Source organism: Coffea eugenioides, chromosome 9, assembly GCF_003713205.1.
Source record: "Coffea eugenioides isolate CCC68of chromosome 9, Ceug_1.0, whole genome shotgun sequence".
In the NCBI taxonomy this organism is placed as follows: Eukaryota; Viridiplantae; Streptophyta; class Magnoliopsida; order Gentianales; family Rubiaceae; genus Coffea; species Coffea eugenioides.
In genome coordinates, this window is record NC_040043.1 from 39902605 (window position 1) to 39915417 (window position 12813).

At 36.3% G+C, this 12813-nt stretch overlaps 1 pseudogene; it reads left to right on the forward strand.

Annotated features, from left to right (window-relative positions):
- The first annotated feature begins 321 nt into the window (after positions 1 to 321).
- Positions 322 to 1135, forward strand: LOC113783778 (annotated as a pseudogene).
- Positions 1136 to 12813: the final 11678 nt, after the last annotated feature.

Genomic DNA, 12813 nt, shown 5'->3' on the forward strand with positions numbered 1-12813 from the left:
GTATATTGACGGTCCTTCTGTTAAATCCAACAGTTAAAATTGACGAAAAGCATCATCTTGTGAGAATATCAAGGGCATTATAGTCTCTAAGCAAAGAAAAGTAAAAATACTTTCATCACTGATTTTTTCTCCAACAATTTCCACTCCTTTTTCACCACTAATCAGTCCCTTGCCTCTCCAATGATGGTCGGGTCGCCTTCAACTTCAACAATCTCGAAGGGTGCTAGTGGAAGCCCAAGAACCACTACATCGGCCTCTGCTAGTGGTAAAACAGGCCAAGCTTCTTTATCGGTGACTCTTTCCCACTTTCCCTCCAAAAAAAAAAAGAACTCTCCGACCTCTCTACAACCTAACCCTAGCCATTTTCCCTCTGAATTTCCCGTCAGAGATGTTTGAATTAAGGCTGGTTCAGGGTAGTTTGTTAAAGAAGGTTCTAGATGCCATAAAAGATTTGGTGAACGATGCGAATTTCGACTGTTCCTCGAGTGGCTTCTCCTTGCAAGCCATGGACTCCAGCCACATCGCGCTGGTGGCTCTGCTGCTCAAATCCAAAGGCTTTGAGCACTACCGCTGTGACCGTAATTTTTCCATGGGGATGAATCTTAACAAGATGGCTAAGATGCTCAAGTGCGCCGGAAACGATGAAACGATGACATCATCACCATTAAAGGCGACGATGGCAGTGATACTGTTACCTTCATGTTTGAAAGTCCCACTCAAGATAAGATAGCTGATTTTGAAATGAAGCTTATGGACATCGACAGTGAGCACCTTGGAATTCCAGAAGCAGAGTACCAGGCTATTGTTAGGATGCCTTCGGCTGAGTTTGCTAGAATTTGTAAAGATCTCAGCAGTATTGGTGATACAGTGGTGATATCTGTGACAAAAGAAGGCGTAAAATTTTCAACAAGAGGTGATATTGGGTCTGCTAATATAATTTGTTTGCCGGCAGAATACAACTGTTGACAAGCCAGAGGAAGCAACTGTTATAGAAATGAATGATCCAGTGTCCTTGACACTTGCCCTTAGGTATTTGAACTCTTTTACCAAGGCAAGCCCATTGGCAGAGATGGGTTATATAAGATTTTACTTGGCACCTAAGATTGAAGAGGATGAAGAAGAGACAAAGCCTTGAGTTTGAATGCTCTAGCAGTGGACCCAAACTTTTTGCTTAGAGACTATAATGTCCTTGATATTTGGTCGTGCATCTCACGAGATGATGCTTTCCGTCAATTTTAACTGCAAGATTTGACAGAAGGGCCACGAATATACTATTTTATTAGATCGAGGGCCAAAACTTTAACATTAATTATTGGAGGGCTAAAACTTTACTTGGGAAAGAGTTAGAGGGCCATTGGGACTCTTTTCCCTAAATAGAAACCAAAATTACTTGAACAATAAAAACGGTGCTCATCGATGATAAAAAAAAACATTAAAAAATTCATTCTTCTTTAACAAATTAAACCAAATTTGTACAATGTCTAATAGAAATCAATTCAAGCCCTAAAGATAAAGTATAAAGCTTGAATCTTAATATAATCGAATCAAGTCAATTGAGTTTAATTTGATTAAAATTTGGTTCCAAGAATAAAAAAACTGAATAGGAACACAAGTTTAAATTTGTTAAGGAATAAAATATGGTTAAATTTTCAAAATGCATTTTGATTGCATATTTTGAGAAATTCTTAAAGAAAAATTATATAACATTTTTTAAAGGGAAAAGAGTCTCAATGGCCCTCCAACTATTTTCCAGGTAAAGTTTTAGCCCTCCAACAATTAAAGATAAAGGTTTGGCCCTCGATCTAACAAAATAGCATATTAGTGGTCCTTCTGTCAAATTCAGCAGTTAACTATGACGGGAAGCATCATCTCGTGAGAAACCAGACCAAATATGAAGGGCATTACAGTCTTTCTAGATGTATTTAGGCTCGACAGAGTTTTTCCATTTTGTATCTTGATTCAAAATGAATGTTCTAAGAAAACCATTTATCTTGATTGTTACCAACTGCTATCTCCTTTCACTTCTGCTTATTTTTACCTCATAAGAGGAGAGACCTGCCCAAAATGCACGCTGTAGAGTCATAAAATTTCTTGCCATAATTCAGTGCTTAGAATCTTAAAAATTCAACCAGAACAGGAATTTCAAAAGCAATCTTATAATGCAATCTCTTTTCTCCCGTATAACTGAGTTTTGGAATTTTAAAGATGTAACGTGTAAAAATTTTCAAATAATTTTTTTGTCAATCAAATGAATTTCACTGCTTGTTCTAATTCTAATAGTTCCAAAGAAACCACTTTAGATCCAATTGGATGTGGTCAAATAATTTCTTCGTTTTTTTCCCCTTTTTTGGGTTACTATCATCAGAAATTGTTGAGCATCAAATATATGTTTTTGGATTATTTTTTCAATGCATTGATTATGGACCAGTAAATGCATTAAAATATTTCTCTACTCTACAGAAAGATCCCTTATAACAAATTCATTAACCAAAAAAAGAGAGAGAGAGTAGTTAATCAACCATATCCATCCTTCAGGAAAAAAAATTTAAAACAAAACCCACCCAATTATCAAAACCTGCCCAAAATCTTTCCAGTCCTGGCAGCTTAAGCCCACAAGCCCGCTGCATTCGACTCGAACCCATCGGCTCCCCCTGCCGCGATACCTTCTTTCTGCTTGAGGAAGCATCAGTCGCCCTTTGGCTTCGCTGCCACCGGCTTGTTGTTCTTTTGGAGGAGACAAGATAGGCCTAAAGATTGGTACGGGATTAGTTTCTTACTGTTTTTGACGTATATTTATTCCATTGATTTTACTCTGTCTTGGCAAAGAGACTGTAATGCCCTTCATATTTGGTCTGGTTTCTCACGAGATGATGCTCCCCGTCATAATTAACTGTTGGATTTGACAGAAGGGCCACTAATATGCTGTTTTGTTAGATCAAGGGTCAAACCTTTATCTTTAATTGTTGGAGGGCTAAAACTTTACCTGGGAAAGAGTTGGAGGGCCATTGGGATTCTTTTCCCTAAAATGAATAATTAAAGGAAAAAGTACTCAAAACATGCAATTACACATAGGAGCACATAAGAGGATTTCAAATAATAAAATAAGGTACCTTTCCTGAAATAGTGATTAATGGGGTGAAGTTTGCCCTATTTATACTCTAAAATCAACAAAAACGATCAGGGCACCAATTTAATTGACAAATAAATTACAAAGAAGTGAAAATAACTATAAAATCTACCAATTAAAGCATTTAAATGAAGAATAATTAACAATTAAAGAAGATAAACAACTTATATTTAAGAAATCAAAGCTATTAGAGATCTAATTGCAAAAATTAAGACAATTTTTGGGGTCAACTTATAATTATTACAAATATTAGGGGTCAAAATCCAAGCAAATAAAGTTTAGGGACCAATTACAATTAAATTAGGGATGTCATTGAAAGAAATTCAAAATTTGTAGGGCAATAATAAAATTATTCAAAAGTACAGGAACTAATCTACAATTTCCGCATTAGATTTTCTTGAGAAAACAGACCATTGGACCATTTCTATTATTTCTTTGGGCCAAAACATTTTTTGGCCCAACAAAAAACCCAAGAAAAGAGGAGGGCTGGCCTACCTTTCTATCAAATAAAAAACCAACCAAAGGTTGAGCTTTACCCTCTTAACCCAATGTCAAACCCAAAAAGGAAATACAACAATAACCCAACTAAAAATATTCCTTAACCCAAAATCTAATCCAACGATACAATAAATCTTCTAAAAAAATTAGGCTCTATTCATGCCCTAAAATCTGAAAATAAAATGCCCAGAAACATACTTAAAATATGCAAAAAAGGATTAAAGATTAAAAGGAGCAAAATTGATTCAGTTTTTCCAGATTTTGGACCACAGTGGAATTATTTAAACATTGGGGGGCCAAAATGCAAATTTTCAAATCTGTTCATGCAAGCTCATCGCTGCAACTTCTGAAGCTATGGAAGTTCCTCACCTAGCAATCATACAAAACGATCTCCAAACAAAACAAGATCAGATAATTCATGTCCTCTGTTTTCATAACCCAACGCCAAAAGAAAACAAGGAACGGGGAAGAAAATAACGCACAGAAAATGCAAAAAGAAGCAGAAAAAGAAATGTGAGGAAGACAACGGAGAAGCAGCAATGTCCATAAACAAAGGAAGGAGGAAGAAACTAATTTAGGATAATGATCCAAGTCGAAATCATTTCTAACCTTCTCCATCGCTTTATGTAGCCCAATCGCAACAGAGATAGGCAGATGAGGGAGCTTCACTGGAGAACAAAAAACCAGTTGCAGACTTTTGGTGAAGGGTTGCGAGTATGGAGACTCGAATTCGAAGCCTGTAATGGTGTTTTTCTCAAAATATTTCAGAACAAAGATTATCCCCCTACCACTAGAGAGTGTACAGAAACCAAGAGCTCGTTAAAAAGCTTGAAGTGAAGTCAGAATTTGATGAGGAAGCCGGCTGTTTCCTCAACCTGGCTACACAATTTTTCTCCAGAAATTTGTTTTTTTTTTTTTTCCTCTCCAGTTTTCTCTCTTTCTTTTTTCTTCCCGCCGCCTCCTCTACCTTCCCCTTACCTAGTGCTACGTTTTTGAAGCTTTTACATGCAACAAAACCCCTCCCAATACCCTAGAAGCAATGGTGAGGATGGTGCTGGATTTTTTTTGGTAACTTTGAGCCATTAGATGGCTTTAATTCTGGAACTTTCTTGATAGAAATCAATGGGTGAGCTGTCCCCTGTACTGAGGAGCTTGAATGGAAAGAAAAGGCAAAAAGTCGAGTGGAAAATGGGATCAAATTTGCTGCTGCCATTTCCTCCTTGAACTGTTTTCCTGCTTCTGGTACGAAGCAGGAAGATAACGCGCGCGTGCGTTAAGGAATTTTCTTTTTCTTCCTTTCTGATTTTTCTAATTTTTCTGCAAAACTAAAACTAAACTAAAAAATGAAGTGACAAGATTTTCTTTTAGAAAAATTAAGAAATAAAAACAAAAATAAAGATAAAAATAAAATAAAAAGGAATAAAATAAATGACGCAAAATTTTGGTGTCTACAACTTGCCTCTGCGAAATTCAAGACAAAAACGTAAACACCAAATTACTTGTCTATCTGACTCAACTGCAACGGAAACAACTAGTAAAACCTAATGAATCAAAAAACCTAAGTCTAATAAAAAAAGGTTGATGTGACCACATCTGAATCTAACGAAATAGTTGGTGGAATAAAACCAAACCCAACAAAATGACAGGTTGGTGTGAGAAAACTCAAATCTAACGGAATGCGGTTGGTGGGATAGAACTCAAACTCAACAAAATAACAGGTTTGTGAGATAAAACCCAAATCCAATAAAATAACAGTTGGTGAGATAAAACCCAAATCCAACACAGATTGATAGGATAAAATTCAAATCTAACAAATTGACAGTTGGTGAGATAAAACCTAAATCCAATGAAATAACGAGTTGTTGGGATAAAACTCAAATCAAACAAAATAACAGTTGGTGGGATAAAATTCAAACCCAACGAAATAACGGTTGGTGAGATAAAATCCAAACCCAATGAAATAACAAGTTGGTGGGATAAAATCCAAATCCAACAAAATAAATGTTGGTGGGATTAAATCTAAACCCAATGAAATGACGGTTGGTGGGATAAAATCCAAACCCAACGAAATAACGAATTGGATGGATAAAATCCAAACCCAACAAAATAACGATTTACATAAAAATGTGTTTGAATCAAAATGTGTGAAGTGATTTTTGCTATTTTTCTAAACAAATGTTAAACTTGTAAAATTAGATATCACCTTTGTTTAAATTTGCCCCAGTGTAAATTGGACTTAGCTAAATAATCGCTATTTTTTGCTCCTTCAAAAAGACGTGTGTAATCCAATCCTGCAAAAGGAAATAAAACCAATCGCGATGAAATATAATGTCACCACCATGCGATCCCCTGAGTCTTGAGGACCCTATAAACATGAGTTTTTTGATGTCGAAGTACTGTTTGTTTAGAAATCTTGTGCAACTTTCTCTTAATCCGCTAGTATCTGTGTTCAATCAACTATGTTTATACCATGAGAAATACATAGATGCACCCATCACGATAAATTACGGGGAATTGTCTCTTGGTCGAGTTCAAAAGAAAGTATGAAAAATTTTAAACAAGATTATTTCATACAACGACCCCAAAATAGAGTAAAATGACTTTCAACTAGAAAAATAATTTTTATTAAATATACGAAATAATTTGGAGATTCAGACATAAATTCGAATGGGCCGTCTGTGATAAGAAAAATGTAATATTTGTCCCCTTTGGATATCACGTTCTTGAATATTCAGTGTTGCCAAAGAGTCTCAATACGAGAAAAAATCCAAACGAACATGGTCACCAGTTTCTTAACAGTCGACCTCTGCTTTTCATTCAAAACTTAGTCGGCGCTCCAAAACCTTACCTTAGCACCCTTTCGGGTTTTCATCAAGGTTGCCCCCGCCTATTTATTATTTTTTCTTCTTCTTTCTCTTATCTTATCTTTTTCTTTTTCTTTTTTCAATTCTTCTTTTAATTTTTTTTCTTCTCTTCTTTTTCTTTTTTTTTTTGAAAAGATGTCCTTTCGGATTTTCACCTAATGAACAAATTTAACAACCTTTATCGATTCAGAAATCTATTTTAAAATTAATGGCATCAGTGTGACAATTCTTCCCTTATAAAATTGGCGAATGTGTATTTACATAATCTGCCATTTTATTAAGCGATTTTCATTAGAAATACTGCTAAAGTAGATATCGGAGTTTTATGATTTTTATAATGGAGCCAGATGTGGTGTTAAGAAATGTTAAGGCTCGAAGACAGATTTTAAAAGGGATTTAAAAAATCCTAAGATCGCATCTTATAAAATTATGCCACAGTATAGGGTTATTGAAACTAAAAAATGGCCCCAATTTGGCTTTTAACTTTTTTTAACAAACAAAAGATAAAATTTGCCCCAATGTGGAGTTTGTAATCCTTAGGAGGCTATCAAACAAAGGTGTAGATTATTCTGGAGGCTCAAATGATTGAACTATGCATAAAATATTCAAAGGAAAAAGAAGAAGATCCGCATTTTAGTCCACCATAGACAGTATTTCAAAAAACAAAATTTACATAATCAGATAAAAAACTTCTTGCACATATCTGAATTGATTGTTTGAGAAAAAATCTATCTGTCCATTTCTGTGAGAATGAGTGCCCCTTCGGACAATACCCAATGAAAAGTCCTTGCCAATTTGGAGTAAACTTTTCTTTGGCTTCGTCTTGAATGAAAATAATGTGTTTCAAGACTTTGTCCCCTTCTTGGAATAGGCGAGGTCTGATTATTTTATTGTAAGCACAGGCCATTCGTTTTTGATACCATTGTCCATCATAAATAGCATTTAAGCACTTTTCATCGATCAAAGACAACTGCTCGTGTCACTGTTTAACTCATTCTGCTTACTCCAACTGAGTTTCTATTAAAATGTGCAAGGTGGGGATTTCAACATCTGCGGATAATACTGCTTCCATTTCATACATAAGCGAATAAGGCATTACCCCAATAGAAGTTCTGATTGCAGTCCGATAAGCCATTAATGCATACAACAGTTTTTCATGCCAATCTCGGTGTCTTTCCGTCATTTTGCGAATGATTTTTTTCAGATTTTTGTTTGCAACTTCCACAACTCCATTCATTTGAGGCCTGTAGATAGCATCATTCCGGTGTTTGATCTTGAACTGTTTACACAATCCGTCTACTAAGTCATTATTGAGGTTTCTGTCATTGTCAGTAATCAGTGTTTCTGGCAGGTACCCCAAAATGACAAACAATATGGTCCATCAGAAAATTGAATATTACTTTCTTGGTCACGTTCTTGTAAGATGCTGTTTTAATCCATTTGATAAAATACTCGATCGTTACGAGGATGAATCGATGCCTATTCAAGGTAAGGGCATCAATAGCTCTAACAACGTCTATTCCCCATATTGAACACGGCCAAGGAGCAGTCATACTATGCAGTTCCGTAAGAGGACTACGTCTAACATCGGCATGCATTTGACACTTAATAATACATTTTCTGACGAAATCCACACAGTCATGCTCCATGGTGAGCCAAAAATACCCCGTTCTTATAATCTTTTTAGTTAGTAAGTGTCCATTCATGTGTGGTCCACATAAGCCACTGTGCACTTCTTTCATCATATAATTAGCTTTCGCTCTGTCAATGTGTTTTCTTATATAACATCTCTCTATTCAAGAAGAATTTTGATGACATTCTGCGCAAGGAGCTTTTGGCAGTTGAATCGGCATCTGGAGGGTAAGATCCTGTCTTTACGAATTCCTTGATGTCGCTATACGACAGATGATCGTCAAAGGTCTCTTCTATAGCTAAGCAATGCGCCAGTTTATCCTGAAATTGAATCTAAATAGGCTCGATTACCAGCTCGTTTAGGTGTCAAATCATAGAAGATAATGTGGCCAGAGCATCAGTAAAATGTTGCGAGTGCGAGAGATATACCTGAACTCCAAATTTCGAAACTTATTTGCCAAACAGAGTAGACTGCAATGATACAGCATGGTCTTCGAGTCTCTCGTCATCCACTGCTTAGACGTTTGATGCACTAATAAATCAGAATCGTTGAACACGATCAAATGCTTTATCTCCATTTTCAATGCCATTTTTTAATCCAAAAATACAAGTTTCATACTCAACCATATTGTTAGTATAAGGAAATCGTAATTTAGCAGCGCCAGGGTAATGGTTTCCCTCAGGTGACACTAGAACAGTTCCAATTCCTGCCCCAGAAGAATTTGAAGTGCCATCAAAGAATAACCTCCATTTAGAGTATTGTTCATTCATGTCTTCCGATGTGCTAATAAATAAGATCACCTCGTCAAGAAAATAAGTATGTAATGGCTGGTAATCATCTTCCTTTGGATTTTAGGCCAAATGATCTGCTATAACTTGACCCTTCATTGCTTTTTGAGTAGTGAAAATGATATCGAATTTTGAAAGAATGATCTACCACTTCGCCATGCGCCTGTCAACATCAGCTTTCCCAACAAATATTTCAAAGGTCGGAGCGAAAAATGAGGTAAATAGTATGGCTGAATAAATAATGTCTCAACTTCTGAGCGACCCAAGCTAAGGCGCCACAACTCCTCTTAAGAAATGAATAATTGGCCTCATATGCGGTCAACTTCTTACTGAGTTAATAGATGATTTGCTCCTTCTTTCCTGAGCCATTGTGTTGTCTCAATACATATCCCATAGCCTCATCCAGCATAGACAAGTACATAATCAGAGGTCGATTCAATTTGGGTGGCACTAAGACCGGAAGATTCAACAAATAATCCTTAATCTTGTCGAAAGCTTGCTGACACTCTTCGTTTCTGTGCATCGGCACATTCTTTTTTAATAACTTGAATAAAGGCTCACATGTAGATGTTAACTGTGCAATGAATCTATCAATAAAATTGATTTTGGCCAAAAAGCTTTTCACATCCTTCTGAATTTTCGGTATGGGCATCTCTCGAATTATTTTGATTTTCGCCGAATCAATCTCAATTCACTTTTTACTGACAATAAACCCCAACAATTTGTCGGCACGAGCCCCAAAAGCACATTTTACAGGATTCAGTTTCAAGTTGTATTTTCTCAACCTTTCAAACAATTTCTTCAAATCAACCAGATGATCTTCAACTTTCTAAGATTTAACGACAATGTCTTCCACATAAATTTTGATCTCCTTATGAATCATATCATGGAACAAAGTGATCATGGTCCGTTGGTAGGTGGCTCCGACATTTTTCAACCCGAAAGACATTACCCGATAGCAAAAGATTCCCCACGAAATGATGAAAGCGATTTTCTCCTTGTCCGCTTCTGCCATCAGGATTAGGTGGTATCCGGCGAAACAGTCACCAAAAGATTCGATTTCATGTCCCGCGATATTGTCCATAAGAATATGAATATTCGACAGCGAAAAATCATTCTTTGGACTAGCTTTGTTGAGATCCCTGTAATCGACACATACTCGCACTTCTCCACTTTTCTTTGAAATAGGTATAGGATTTGAAAGCCAAATAGGATTATGAGACACTATGATGATTCTGGCATTGAGTTGCTTCTCGATCTGATCCTTAATTTTGAGACTTATATCTGGCTTAAATTTGAGTGATTTTTGCTTTATTGAGAGAAAATTTGGATCGGTCGAAAATCTGTGAACCACTATGTCTGTTAAAATCCTAGACATATCATCATAAGACCATACAAATACATCTTGGAATATGATTAAGAATTCAATCATCTTTTTTCTCTACTCCTTATTCAAGTGCACACTGATTTTGATTTCTTTAACCTCCGTCTTAGTATCAATGTTAACATTTTCTGTCTCTTCTAAGTTTGGTTTGGATTTTTTCTCATATTGTTAGAGAATTTTTGAAATAGACTCAGGCTCTTCCTCGCTACCACTTTTGTTTTGAATTTAAGGTTCCATAATTTCAAATTCGTGAGAGATATCGAGTTTGTAATCATTGAATTTCAGAATGTTGATATCCGAAGGGTCAAATAATTTTATTTTTGGCTATCTGAAAATAGAGTAAATATGCACAATAAATAAGTAGGAAATAATAAAGGTGGACAAAGATCTTCCATTTCATTGAATTTAGAGAAAATGGTCAATTTAATCCCTATACTTTCATACTTGTGCCGATTTAGTCCCTTTATTTTATTCTTAGCCAATTAGATACCTTAACTTAAGATGCAAGTTCAATTGAGGCCCTTCGCGGCGGCGCCAACAGGAAATGTCAAGCGAAAATGAAATTGACCACATAGAGAGAGCTAATTTCGGAATATCACTTATAGGGTTTTAATAAAGCCAACTAATTCATAAGGTAGAAACTTTCACATCCCTGAGGGTAGAAAAAACCCAAAAGAAGATGCAAAAAAAAAACATAATAGTAATATGCAACCTCGTCTCCAAGTTGGGTTCTTCCATTGTCTCCAAGGCAGCCTCGTCTACCATCTTAGATTTGGGAGTTGGGGCTTGGAGAATTTCCTTCATCTTTGAGCTTATGATTCGGCTCATTTGGGCTCCACCAATTTTTAATCTCTCGCCGAACGAGGATGAAGTCATTTTTAGTTTCTCCAACTTGTCCATTTTTTTGTTTCTTTTTTCTTTTACTTGGTTTTGAATCTCTTCATGATGCTGGGAAGAGTGGTGGTAGGTGGGGGAAACTTTGAACAGGGACTCAGCTCAGACCTCAGGGAGGGCGGGATATTTTTTGGCCTAATGGGAAGGATTTTGATACTATAGTTACGTGTGTCTACATTTTGAAGAGCGGTGGTGGTCGGTGGCGGAGGAGTAGGTGGGGAAAATTTTGAACAGTGAAAGCTCCTCACTTTCATTTTAGTTTTGTTACTGTATGAATTAGTTGGCTTTATTAAAGCCTCATAATTGATATTTCGAAAGTAGCCCTCTCTATGTGGTCAATTTCATTTCTGCTTGACATTTCCTGGTGGTACCGCCGCGAAGGGCCTCAATTGGACTTGCATCTTAAGTTAAGTTATATAATTGGCCAAGAATAAAATAAAAGGACTAAATCGGCACAAGTATGAAAGTATAGGGACTAAATTGACCATTTTCCCTTGAATTTAAAAAGCAGACAGACATTGGAATAAAGATGAGTACTTTGCAAACTGAAATATCAGTTAAAACAAATACATTCCCAACAGAACTGTGCAGTGGGAATAGACTTTCATTTAAACAAAATGTATATTAAGATGACACTGAAAGGAAACAAATTACTAAAAATAAAGTAGCTTTTGTCATGGATTTCGGCCAAGGACAATCCCCTAAATTTATCGAAATTTCCTTCGAGAGGGAAGGTAATCTGCAGTCTAATTTTGCACGGCTCCTTCAGGGATGGTAGGAAACTCCACTTCGTCCAATGGCTCATCCTAGAAGGTGACTCCAACGAACAGTTAAGACAGGTTTATTTCGATCTCCTCAATTGGATCCTCTTTATCTAATTCAAAGAAAATTATTCCAAATGGTCGAGAAAAAGTATAGTGTAATGGCGGGATATTTATAGCAATTTGCTTTCTTTTCTTCTCTGCCTTCTTACGGCTTACATCTCCTTCTTGTCCTCGACAGTCGTTTGGAATCCGAATTCAAATGTGTCTTTCTTCCCAAAAAACTCTATAGACTCTAAAATGCCTTGCAAATTTTGCCCCAAACCTTTGCCTATCTGATACCTTCCTCATATCATTTCCTTAGCCATCATGACACTGGTCTCAGGTGCATCTATTCTTTCTTTAGAAATCTATCCAATTGAAATGATATCGACCACACGATGAAGAGAATTAAGAACTTTTCTAGTACTTTCTCCGTTCGAACCAGAATTGACGATCATGGTACAGTCATTTTCGGCAAACACAGTGATAAGTTGATCATTGACATTGATAATGAACTTCACCTTTTGATAAAGAGAAGATGGAATGGCACTAGAAGTGTGGATCCAAGATTGTCCAAGTAAAATGTTGTAAACACTCGAAAAGTCTATGACTTGGCAAACCAATTGAAATTGGGCAGGTCCTATCTCCACTACTAAATCAATTTTGCCCATTGATTTTCTTTTCACTCCATCAAATTCTCTTATTAGCGTGGCAGATGGTCACAACCTAGCATCCAGAAATTCAAGTTTCATGAGAGTATTCCACGGGCAGATATTTATAGTGGACCCATTGTCTATCAAAACTCTCGATAGTAACTTTTCA